At 40.6% G+C, this 12,179-nt stretch overlaps 1 pseudogene; it reads left to right on the top strand.

The window, feature by feature from the left end:
- The first annotated feature begins 6,753 nt into the window (after positions 1-6,753).
- LOC112184103 lies at positions 6,754-11,929 on the top strand (annotated as a pseudogene).
- The last annotated feature ends 250 nt before the right edge of the window (positions 11,930-12,179 follow it).

The following is a 12,179-nucleotide window of genomic DNA, read 5'->3' as shown; positions in this document are numbered from 1 at the left end:
CTTCTGTGAGGCCATTTTAGGTGTGAACATGAGGAACTGGATGTTCAACTTCAATCCCAATGGACATGCAATAATCATCAAAAGTTTTTGATGTAAACTCCCCAGCATTGTCTAATCGTATAGACTTAATAGGATGATCAGGGTGGTGAGTCCTTAACTTAATTATTTGTGCTAGGAGTTTAGCAAATGCAGCGTTCCTTGTGGACAATAGCATGACATGTGACCAGCGTGTCGATGCATCAACCAACACCATAAAATATCTAAATGGTCCGCATGGTGGTTGAATAGGTCCACAAATATCACCTTAGATTCTCTATAACAATGGTATATTTTCTTTAGTGTCCTTTGCATAGGATGGTCTCGATCCTAGTTTTGCTAAAGAGCAGGCTTTGCAGAACGAATGATGGGCTTTAGAAACAACCAATGAGGATTTTAGTTGAGCCACGAAGTCACAATTGACTTTAGAAGCAAAATTTGGAGTAGAAAGATCATTGGTGGGGTCAATGCCACCTTCAGGCCGTAGGGGGACGGCGGTGCCTGCCAAGGATAGCCGGTTCTGGGGGTGAACGGCGCTGTGAGGTGCAGGTGCTCTTTCGGTGTCCAAAATCTGATTTTTACTTCTTTTCGTTCTGAAAAATGGATGTCCGTGTGAAGTCTTTAAGATACGGATCATCATATCATGACCTGGGTGTCCCAAATGGTCATGCCAAAACCTATATGTGTCAGAATCCCATAAATCATCTCTCATAACATGATTGGATTCAATTATTCGAATAGTGGTTGTATACAACCCACTAGATCGACACATAAGTTTTTCTAATACTCGTTTATGTCCGTACTCATTAGAGGTGATGCAAAGGAAATCTTGTCCATTCTCACAATGTGTTTCCACTTGAAAACTGTTGGCTCTTATATCTTTGAAGCTCAATAGGGTTCTTCCTACCCTAGGAGCGTAGAGAGCTTCAATGACATTAATGATTGTGCTATGTGGCAACAAGAATTGAGCTGGTCCTTGACCATGAATCAATTTAGATGACCCTGCCATTATAGTCAATGAAGATCGAGTATGCGTCATCTCAAGAAATAACTGCCTATTTCGAAGTATGGTGTGCGTAGTAGCACTATCCACGAGGCATTCTAGCTCTCCGGGAAACATACTTGAATGAATAAAGTTAGAATCAAAATCGACACTTTATTTCAATGAAAGCCAATGATTACGTCAAAGTTTCTAACTTCAATCTAAAAAGGATAATCAAGCTTAGACAAATAGTAGTTACTCAATCCGTTTGGTAATTCCAATTTGGTTGTGACCAGGTAAGGTAAGGCGAGATTTTGGTGGAGCGTTGCTCACTTTTAAAACCGTTCTCTCAGTTCAAACCTTTCCTAAATATCACAATTACTCTTGAGTACGCCTAGTGAGAAAAAGTTATAACCACTGTCTATGTTGATAGTTTCCAAATTTTTAGATCTGGATTGAAACCAATGACGTTTATATGGTCAAATTTTTATGCTTACGAACGCTCTTAGTCCGTAGCCTACAAACGCTCTTAGTTCATAAAAATCGATGCTCACAGACGTTCTTAGTCCGAAGATCACGAACGCTCTTAGTTCGTATATAGCGTGAATCCCCACGATTCCGCTTTTAGCAAATCGAACCCACGTTACAGAAAAGTGGCATGTAGAAAAAGGGATTTTGTAAGTCCCCGAAGAAAAATAAAAATAAATTTAAATTTAAACAATGGGAACAACTTACTGGTGAAAACTTACTCATGAATTTCAGAATTTGAAATTCTCAATACACAAGCGTGTTGATGCAGGCGTTGTAGGATTGCAGGCGTGCTATCGATCCTGGTACAGGGATTGCAAACAATCTTTCAATCCCTGCTGTGTGACTGATATAGGTCTGGCCGAGGTAAGCCGAGGAGCTGGCCGACAGATGCTTGCGCAGGGGAGCATAGGCGCTGTAGGGGAAGGCACGCAGGTGAGGCTAGCGTGGGCTAGGAGCTGATGCAGTGATGCTTTGAAGGTGGCAGCAACAGTTTTCAAGGATTTTTTGTTCAAAATCGGAGCAGATTTGCCTCTGAATAGCTTTCACTTCGATTAGTGTACAGGTCTCAAAACAACTCCGATAAGTCCGAAATTCAGAGATCAGATAGAAGAGACAGAGACGAACAACTTTGATGAAGGAAGAATTTTGATCTGAGGTCTCTATCAATACGTTTTGGGGCTTGCAAGAAGGCATATCTGCACAGGAACAAACGTCCTGCTGTGCTGCAGGGGTAGTAGGTGGCACACGGGTGTGTAAGGACTGCAGGGGCAGCCTGCAGTGCAGGGGTATGCAAGTGGGCAGCAGCGGCTAGTCTAGCACTGGCTAGGTGCAACGGTGGAAAAGGTGATGTTGAAGAATTTTCTGGTTTTGGATTTTTGATCTCAAGGTTAGGGCTCGTGCTGATAACGTGTTTAAGGATAATAGAATTGAGAGAGATTGATGAGAGAATTGTATATCATTATTGAGAATAGGAGCTCTATATATAGGGATTACAAAGTACATGTTCTAATTTTACAAGGAAATCTAATCCGAATAGAACTAGGAACTCTAGAACATTCTCTCCTATTACTACTGCTAGTTTGATAAGGCACACTAAGTCGATTTTCCTTCAACACATTATGGAATATGGAGGTATACAGGTGTAAATTTTAACAACAGTTTCTAGTTAGGACATGATCTTATAAAGAGGCAAATTAACCTGTTTGAGAAAAATATATTGAAGTGAAACCTCTGAAGGCAAATTTGGGTGAAGCAAAATCCTCCTCAGGAGAATTTGGGTGAGGAGAAACAACCTCAAGGCTATTCTGGGTGAGAAATTTTTGTCTGAAGAGAGATCTCCTCAAGCTGAATCTAGGTGAGGGTAAATACTCTCAAGGCGATTCTATGTGAGAAGTAATTCTCTAAATGTAAATTTGTCTGAAGAGAGATCTCCTCAAATCGAATCTAGGTGAGGAGAAATACTCTCAAGGTGATTCTATGTGAGAAGTAATTCTCTAAATGCAAATATGTGTGAGGAGAGATCTCCTTAAGGTGAATATGAGTAAGGAGAAATCTCCTCAAAACCAATCTGGGTGAGGAGTAGCATTCATTTCGAGGGAAATCCGAGTGAGGAGTGAAATCCATGTGAGGAGAAGTTCTCTAAACATGAATCTGAGCGAGAATAATTCGTGATGAAACAATTCGTACTATATGGGTCTTATATCTTGATCTAATTATTGTACTCTTGTAGACCAGCGAACAACCACTTAAAGTCTCTTTGTGGATGTAGTCATAGTTGGCATTCATATGTATTTATATGTAATTCCAATAAATTGCCTCTTTCAAAAAAGATTTATTTTCCTAGATACCCCGATATATGCTTTTTGGTATATCTCATTTTCAAAATTCCGATAGACATGTAGATTCATATATTTTAATTCTTGGTCTCGTCCAAACTCCATTATTTTCTATTTTCTAGATACAACTCGCTGCTGAAGTTCAAAAGTTGATCCTACGTAATAACAGTCTCAGTCGCCATCACCAGTTCACCATCTACCCCCAAAATGTGATATTTCTTTGGTTTTTGAATGAAGATTTCAGTGATGAGGCGTTGCGAAAATGGTTAGGCTAGCAGGTATCCTATTGTTAGTGGGTTGTTTGTGCTTTGTGTATTTATAATTTAAGAAAGCTGTGCTTCTTTAAGGGTCGTTATATTCATGGCTCATGCTCTTTATAACTGCAATTTGTTGTTCTTGGGAGATTTTGGGGGAATATGATTATTTTTGTTGGGTGAATAATTTTGTTCATCATATAAATCAAGAAGAAAAATAGAATTGGATAGGAATTTGGGTTCAAGTGGTTCATATATGATGACTATTTTAGTTCATACTATTGCTTCCATGGTTATAATTGTGCATAGAATGGTTATAATTTAGACTTGCCCTATGCTCAAGGTTGAAGCGAAACTCCTCCTAGAACTAAAGAATGTTTGAATTATGTTTCTAGGAAGAGAAAATTGCTTCGTTGGTGATGCATGTAAGTACTGGAAATGATGAAATGTTTGGGAAGTGAAACAGAGAGTAGAGAGAGTAGAGATTAAAATGTGAGTTTGTGTGGTTCCAAATTTTAGATTGATGTCAGCACGTACAATCCAGAGTCTTCAAAACCATTATTGCACATTGGTGCAATGGGATGCTCATGGGGATTAGTTTAAGGCTAGGTTTGATGAGTGAAGATAAACCCGCGGGACACGGCAGTTGAGTGAATTCGGTCCATGAATAAGAGTTAACTTGTTTATCAGTGCAAACGTCACTTGTTTTTAGGCCTCATTAAAAAGCCCGCGGATCAACTGGGCCGATGGAGGCCCGCCGGCCCTGAGGGCTAAAAGCCCGGCCCCGCCCGTTAAAAAGCCCGCCTCGGTGGGTAGTAGGCCGGCCCGCAAAAAGCCCGCAAAAATCCGGCCCGGCCCGTAGGCCAGGCCAGCCAAAGGCCCGCTAGGCCCGGCCCGTAAAAGCCCGTAAAATATTATATATATATATATGTGTGTGTGTGTGTGTGTGTGTGTGTGTGTGTGTGTGTTTATATATATGTAGATATGTGTGTGTGTTTATAAATATATATATATAGACATATATAGATATATATTTCTGTGTGTGTTTATATATATGTGTGTGTGTGTGTTATATATATATGTGTGTGTGTGTGTGTATATATGTGTGTGTGTGTGTGTGTGTGTATATATGTGTGTGTGTGTGGGTGTGTGTGTGTGTGTGTCAGTGTGTTTATAAACATATATATGGAAGGTTGTAGAATCAGTGAGAAAAAATGGCTAGTTGGGCCTTCTGTTACTATCTTCTTCTCCTTGAGCTTGCTATTCGTTTTTGCAATATGTGAAGCTTCCAAATGTATATATATAGAAAAGATATATATGCATTACCGCATAATAAATATATATATATATATATAGATATATGTGTGTGTGTGTGTGTTTATATATATATATATATATATATATATCAATATGTGTGTGGAAGTTCTTATACTTCTATATAAAATATGTGCTAATGTGCATATATATATTCTACATATCGGTTGACCAATCAGATCGGATTCGAAAATATGGTGAAATTGGCTAAATTTTTTACCACACTCATAATTTATTGTAATAAACTCATCCAACGGTCGGTTTTTCCATTTCCTTTGAATTGATAAGGATTGCTCTTTGGAGTGTATGATATATAAATATAGGTTTATAAGAGTAACTACGTTTGACCTAGTTGATCAAATTCGAATCGAGAACCAAATTGGCTGGATTTTCTACAACCACCATAAAACATTACAATCTCTCCATCGAGCGGTTGGTTTCTCCGAATTCATTTTCTACTTCATGGTTGCTTTAGAATGAACCTAAACAATTTAAATGCAATGTATAAGTCATACAACTTTAGGAATAAAATTGGTATAGACCAATGTGTTTGTAATTAAAATTAATTTTTTTATCTTATGTCCACGCCCATCCATTGATGGAATATATACAAACGTGATGTGAAAAAATAAGCACGTTTCGCGGTTGTCACGGCATCAGTCAACCAATAAAACATATAAGTGACTACAGTTGACCAATCCGATCGGATTCGAAAATATGGTGAAATTGGCTAAATTTTTTACCACACTCATAATTTATTGTAATAAACTCATCCAACGGTCGGTTTTTCCATTTTCTTTGAATTGATAGGGGTTGCTCTTTGGAGTGTATGATATATAAATATAGGTTTATAAGAGTAACTACGTTTGACCTAGTTGATCGAATTCGAAACGAGAACCAAATTGGCTGGATTTTCTACAACCACCATAAAACATTACAATCTCTCCATCAAGCGGTTGGTTTCTCCGAATTCATTTTCCACTTCATGGTTGCTTTAGAATGAACCTAAACAATTTAAATGCAATGTATAAGTCATATAACTTTAGGGATAAAATTGGTATAGTCCAATGTGTTTGTAATTAAAATTAATTTTTTTTTATCTTATGTCCATGCACATCCATCGATGGAATATATACAAACGTGGTGTGAAAAAATAAGCATCTTTCGTGGTTGCCACGCCATCGGTCAACCAATAAAACATATAAGTGACTACGGTTGACCAATCCGATCGGATTCGAAAATATGGTGAAATTGGCTAAATTTTTTACCACACTCATAATTTATTGTAATAAACTCATCCAACGGTCGGTTTCTCATTTTCTTTGAATTGCTATATGTAGCTCTTTGGAGTGTATGATGTATGAATATAGATTTATAAAAAATTAGTGTCTTTAAAAATTTATTTATCAATAAATTAGTATCTATATATAAATATAGATTTTTTTTGGTACAATATAGTTATATAGATCTGTTATCTTTGGTTGTATTTGATCATTATCCATTGAATTTCCAAAGCTTGATTAAAAAAAAAAAAACTTGTGTCTTTAAATATTTATTTATAAATAAAGCCCGCAAGGCCCGGCCCAAAAAAGCCCGCAAGGCCAAGCCCAGCCCGAAAAAGCCCGCAAGGCCGCTTTATATGGACGGGCTTGGATCCTTTGATTTTTAATAAAACCCGGCTCGGCCCGGCCCGCAATTATTTAAAAATATAGCAAGGCCCGGCCCGGCCAGTTGACGACCCATAGTTTTATCGTTCAAAAGGTGGATTTTAGCCCTTGATCTCAAGTATAACCAAGCTTTAATGGAAAGGAGCATTGGGCTAACTTTGAGGGAAGTCGGGTAAGCGGTCATTTGAAGTGGTGAGACAACTTATCAGATGAGTTTGTGGAAGGCTTAGTGGGTGGGTGGGAGCTCTTCTCAGTAACCTTCTTTTATTTTTTTCTAAAATGGTGACTGTAACGTGGTGTGGACCTCGGAAGATAGGTTAGGGCACCTATACGCTAAAGGATGAGTAATTTACAAGTACAATTGTATTAGGAGTGTGAGACTCTACATATAGAAAAGATAAGACTAGTAAACAGAAACCTATCTACTTGTACGTCTAGGAGGAAGAGAAGATAATTACAAAGGAAGATAATTACAATGGTGAGAATTAGATAACAGAAGATAAGTCATGCAGCTTGATCAATTAATGATTGGTTTATCATGTGTTTATTACGGAAAAATTGAGGAGATAGTTAAGAATCAATGTATAATAATTTCTTGAGAATGCAAAGTCTTTGATGACAGGTCCACTCGGTTTGGTGCATCCTTTGAATGTAAACTGTATGCAAATGATGTGAAATTCCTGGTATGGTATCATCAATTTTTTTTAAAATTCTAAAGCAGGAAGAAAAGTCTAGAGTACCATCTCCGTCAAGGCAAGACAAAGTTGTTCGAATTCACTTCCATCACTTTCAAGTTTCAACTGCACTGGAATTTTCAGTCTCTGCGTAATGTAGGTATATGTTATAAGAAACAATGGAATGTTGACTTGGCTAACACAACTTGCAATTTGTGAGGGACCTTGGAAGCTAGACTATTAAAAATTTGAAAGACTTTGACTTTGTTTACATCCACTCAATCTTATATCTTATATTAAAGCAATAGAAAGGAGAGAAAATATAGAGAAGTAGCACTACTGAGATATTCTGTCATGGCTTTTCTAGTAGGCTGTCTTCTTGCCTTTGCAGTTATCCTGAATGCTGAAGCAAAAGCAGTGCCATAGACTATAAACACTGGCTCTTCTTTAACACCCACTTCCAACTCCTCGTGGTTGTCAAGCTCCGGTCTGTATGCCTTCGGCTTTTATAAGCAAGGCAATGGCTATGCTGTGGGGATAGTGCTTGCTGGAATCCCTGAAAAGACTGTAGTCTGGACTGCAAACCTTGACGGCCCCTTGGTCTCCAACAATGCCACCTTGCTCTTTACATCTGGCGGGCTTTCGTTGCAATCGACTCAAGGGGAATATTCTGTGGCAAACCCCTGGTCTCCAACTATTAGTCAGTCTGCTTTCTCTACTTCAATGCTTGACTCGGGTAACTTTGTACTATACAGCTCCGATCAGGAAATAGTATGGCAAATTTTTGACTCTCCAACTGATACCCTTTTGCCAAAACAACGTTTGAGAGCAGGGTCACATCTTTACTCTGCTAAATCTGAAACTAATAGCTCAACTGGCATTTTCCGTCTCAGTATGCAAACTGATGGAAACCTTGTTCATTATCCAACATCTGCCCCAGCAACTGCTCTGTATGCTTACTATGCATCTCAAACAGACGGAAGTGGAGACAACGTGACACTAAACTTGGATGCTGATGGTCGTCTCTACTTACTCAACTACACTGGTTTCAATATACTCAATATTACGAATGGAGGTATTCCACGAATGGAGGTATTCCTACTGATCAAGGAAAATCTTATCTCATGAGACTTGATGTAGATGGAATTTTTCGCTTGTATTCATATAATTTGAAGCAGAATGGAAGCTGGTCAGTTGAGTGGAATTCTACAAGAGATCAGTGTGACCCTTTAGGTCTATGCGGATTTAATAGTTACTGTGTCACAAGAGATATGGAAGCTGAATGCAAATGCCTTCCAGGATTCGAGTCTATCACCCGGGGGATCAGACTTCAGGCTGTGGGAGGAATATAGTTGCAGATATTTGCGAGTCAGAGAATGAAAACTTCACATACATCATGGAAGAACTGCCCAGCACAAGATGGGAAAATGTTGCATACATGACTTGGTCATCATCAGACAAAGAAGAATGCAACAAGGCCTGCTTGGAGGATTGCAACTGTGAAGCCGCACTTTTCACAGATGGAAGCTGCAGAAAGCAGAGTGTCACGAGCCGCACTTAGGAGTAGTGCTACCGTGACACTTTGTAAGGGAGATACCGAGAGGGGCGAGCCTTGGGACAAGGAAAAGCCAAGAGGGTCGAGCCTTGGAAGCCCAAGGGCGAGCTTGAAGCTAAAGTGAGGACGAGTGGCATTGTCGTAATTAAGTGGAAGTTCAGGTTCGAGGTACTTCGGCTTGGAATTTGGGAAAACTCAAAACACGAGAAATGTCCGGGACGTCGAAATGAGTTCAACGCACTTGACGGCATGTCATTTGGATTTTCTGTGAATTAGTTATGGATAATTAGTCTACTCGGCTATTTTAATGTTTCCTCCTGCCAGGTTCATGTAAGCAAGATATGCTCTATAGGGGGAGACCTGGTGTCAAGCTCTCCACCACCCCCGGTGCTGGCCTTCATGGGGCACAAAGTGAGCTTCCCCCGAGCACCCGTGGGGGCCTCGGGAACCGGGCATGTGTCGTCATAAAGGGGCGACATATGTTTCCACGAGTCAGGATGTCTCGTGGACGGTATTGGCTGAAAGGCAGATATTGCGGGTCGACGTAGGGGACGAGGTTCGAATGAGGGTGATCCTTATGCCATCGGCGTTAGACAAACATATGGGCTTACGGAAGATATGTCGGGACCTTGTGGTGCTCATTGGCCACGGAGCAAGCGACGTGAGCATGTGTTAAGGTTCGACCTTGCCCAAAGCAATGTGATGCCAGCAAGCATAGGAGGGGCGACCCCGTGTTAGACTGAAGGAAGCTTTGGAGGGGCATCAATGATGAGTTGCTCACTCGAGCGGCGTACCAACAAGCAAGACGGTATGCCATCTTGAGGATTGACCTACATGCCAGAATATGCCTTGAAGCCATGACAGTCATCAAGAAGAGAACATGGTAGCCTTGTTAGATGGGAAAGGCCACAAGGCCTCGATGGCTTGTCAGGTTGATACTCAAGGTATGAGTAGACGGGTAGGTGTTACCCATAAGCCAAGTGGGCTATCTAGGTTATGCCCATGAGGCGAAGTATGAGGGCAAGTTTACCCATGAGCCAAGTGGGCTGTCTAGGTGATGCCCATGAGGTGAAGTATGAGGGCATGTGTTGCCCCAGAGCCAAGTGGGTTGCACAAGAGATACTCACGAGGCAAGATACGACGACAGGTGGTGTCCACGAGCCGAGTGAGTTGCACAAGTGATGCTCATGAGGTGCAGGATGAAAACAAGTGTTGCCTATGAGTTCATAGGGTTGTGCCAGTGATGCCACAAGATGAAGTAAGCGGGCACGTGCTGTCAAGTAAGGTGCGTAAGTGATGCGCACAAGGTTAAAGTATGCGGGCATGGGTTGTCCTTGAGCTGAAGACTGAGTGGGTTACAAAAGTGATACCCATGTGGTGAAACATGCAAGACATGTGTTGTCTTGGAGTTGAGTTGGTGGGGCGAGAGATGCCCATAAAGTGAGGAAGGTGTGCAAGCTACTAAGGAATGACTCAATGAAGAAATGTGAATGCCAACTTAGTCTCGGTACACAGTCATGCTACTTGCTATCGACGTGCGGGATGCACGCGGGTCAGTAATGGGCTGGCGCAAGCCGAGATGACACGAAAGCCTATCGGTTGGGCGAGTGTCTTGGAAGACAACCATGACACAGGGAAGCGATTGATTAGTCGCAAGATGTGAGACTCATGTGTGAGTAGCTTTCGTTGGTAAACCCCAACAAGTAAGGGGACGATGTCGAAAGGGTCAAGTTGATAAGAGAAGCACACAGAAAGAAAAAGAAAAATGGAGTATCAAGGAAGTAAGGAAGTAGGCTGGCCTCGGTTCAAGAGGAACCTTGGCGCCTCACGGGCTAATTCTGCTGCTTATAAAGTCAGCCCGTGACACAGAGGATTCCTTTGAATCTTGAAAGAAGAAGGTTAGATACTTCAAACTCAGCTTTCATCAAGGTTGGTATTTGTAAACCTCCAGCTACAGATAATATTATCCATCTAAAGGGAAACAAGAAAGAAGGTCGAGTTGTAGTCCTTATTCTTGGAGTTTCATTTACTGCTTTTGGGTCCATTTTGTTGGTGATCTCTGTAATTGTGTTTTGGAAACATAATGTATGGGCTTATAAAAGGATGAATAAGCTCAATGGTGTTGTTGAATGGAATGAGGATGTGGCTCCGCGACTATATGCTTATGAACAGCTAGAGAAGATGACTGATAATTTCAAGGAGGTGGTTGGTAGAGGAGCTTCTGCAACAGTTTATAAAGGGGTGATGTTGAGTTGCCAAAAGCTAGTTGCTGTGAAGAAACTAGAGAAAGTTGCAGCTGAAGGAGCAAAAGAATTCCAGACTGAGATGAAAGTTATTGGCAGAACTCATCACCGGAGTTTAGTACGATTGCTTGGGTATTGCCTTGATGGCCCAAAGAAGCTTTTGGTGTATGAGTACATGAGCAATGGATCACTTGCAGATATACTCTTCACACCTGAGAGGAAACCTTATTGGGAAGAAAGAATGGAAATAGCTCGAAACATAGCACAGGGGTTTCTTTATCTGCATGAAGAGTGTGATACATAGATCATCCACTGTGACATAAAGCCTCAAAACATACTGATGGATGAGTACATGTGCCCCAAAATCTCTGACTTTGGTTTGGCAAAGTTGCTTCAGCAAGACCAGACTAGAACCACTACCAGCATTAGAGGGACTAAAGGGTATGTTGCACCTGAGTGGCATAGGAAAATGCCCATTACAGTTAAAGCAGATGTTTATAGCTTTGGAATTGTGTTGTTGGAGATTGTGTGCTATCGAAGGAATGTAGACTGGAGTCTTCCTCATGATGAAGCTATCTTGGATGAATTGGTCTACCATTACTTCGAGAGTGGTGAACTCAGTAAATTTCTTGGGGATGAAGAGATAAACAGAAGGCAATTTGAAAGGGTGATTAAAGTGGGACTTTGGTGCATCCAGGATGAGCCATCGCTTCGTCCTTATATGAAGAAGGTTCTGCTTATGTTGGAAGGGACTGTAGATATCCCAATCCCTCCGAATCCAAGTTCTTTTCTCAATACCATCTAAATTGTGTTTGAGCCTCAAGCACTGATCTAATCAAGAATTCAATTGAGCCTCGCATGTTGCATAATGATTTCACTCATGCTTCACTGACTGTATGTAATGATTGTAATCATCTTGTATTCATGATGTATTTGCTAAATCTTAGAATACAATTTTGGATTCAGAGGGACCAGACCGAGTGAACCTGTCATCATAGACTTTGCATTCAAGTAATAATTGTGCCAAGTCTTTTGCCCCAAGCATATAGTGCATAGCCTAATCTTATGCAAAACACTAAGCATGCAGT

Source organism: Rosa chinensis, chromosome 2 (assembly GCF_002994745.2).
Source record: "Rosa chinensis cultivar Old Blush chromosome 2, RchiOBHm-V2, whole genome shotgun sequence".
Classification (NCBI taxonomy): Eukaryota; Viridiplantae; Streptophyta; class Magnoliopsida; order Rosales; family Rosaceae; genus Rosa; species Rosa chinensis.
This window is presented reverse-complemented; position numbering and strand designations above follow the sequence as displayed.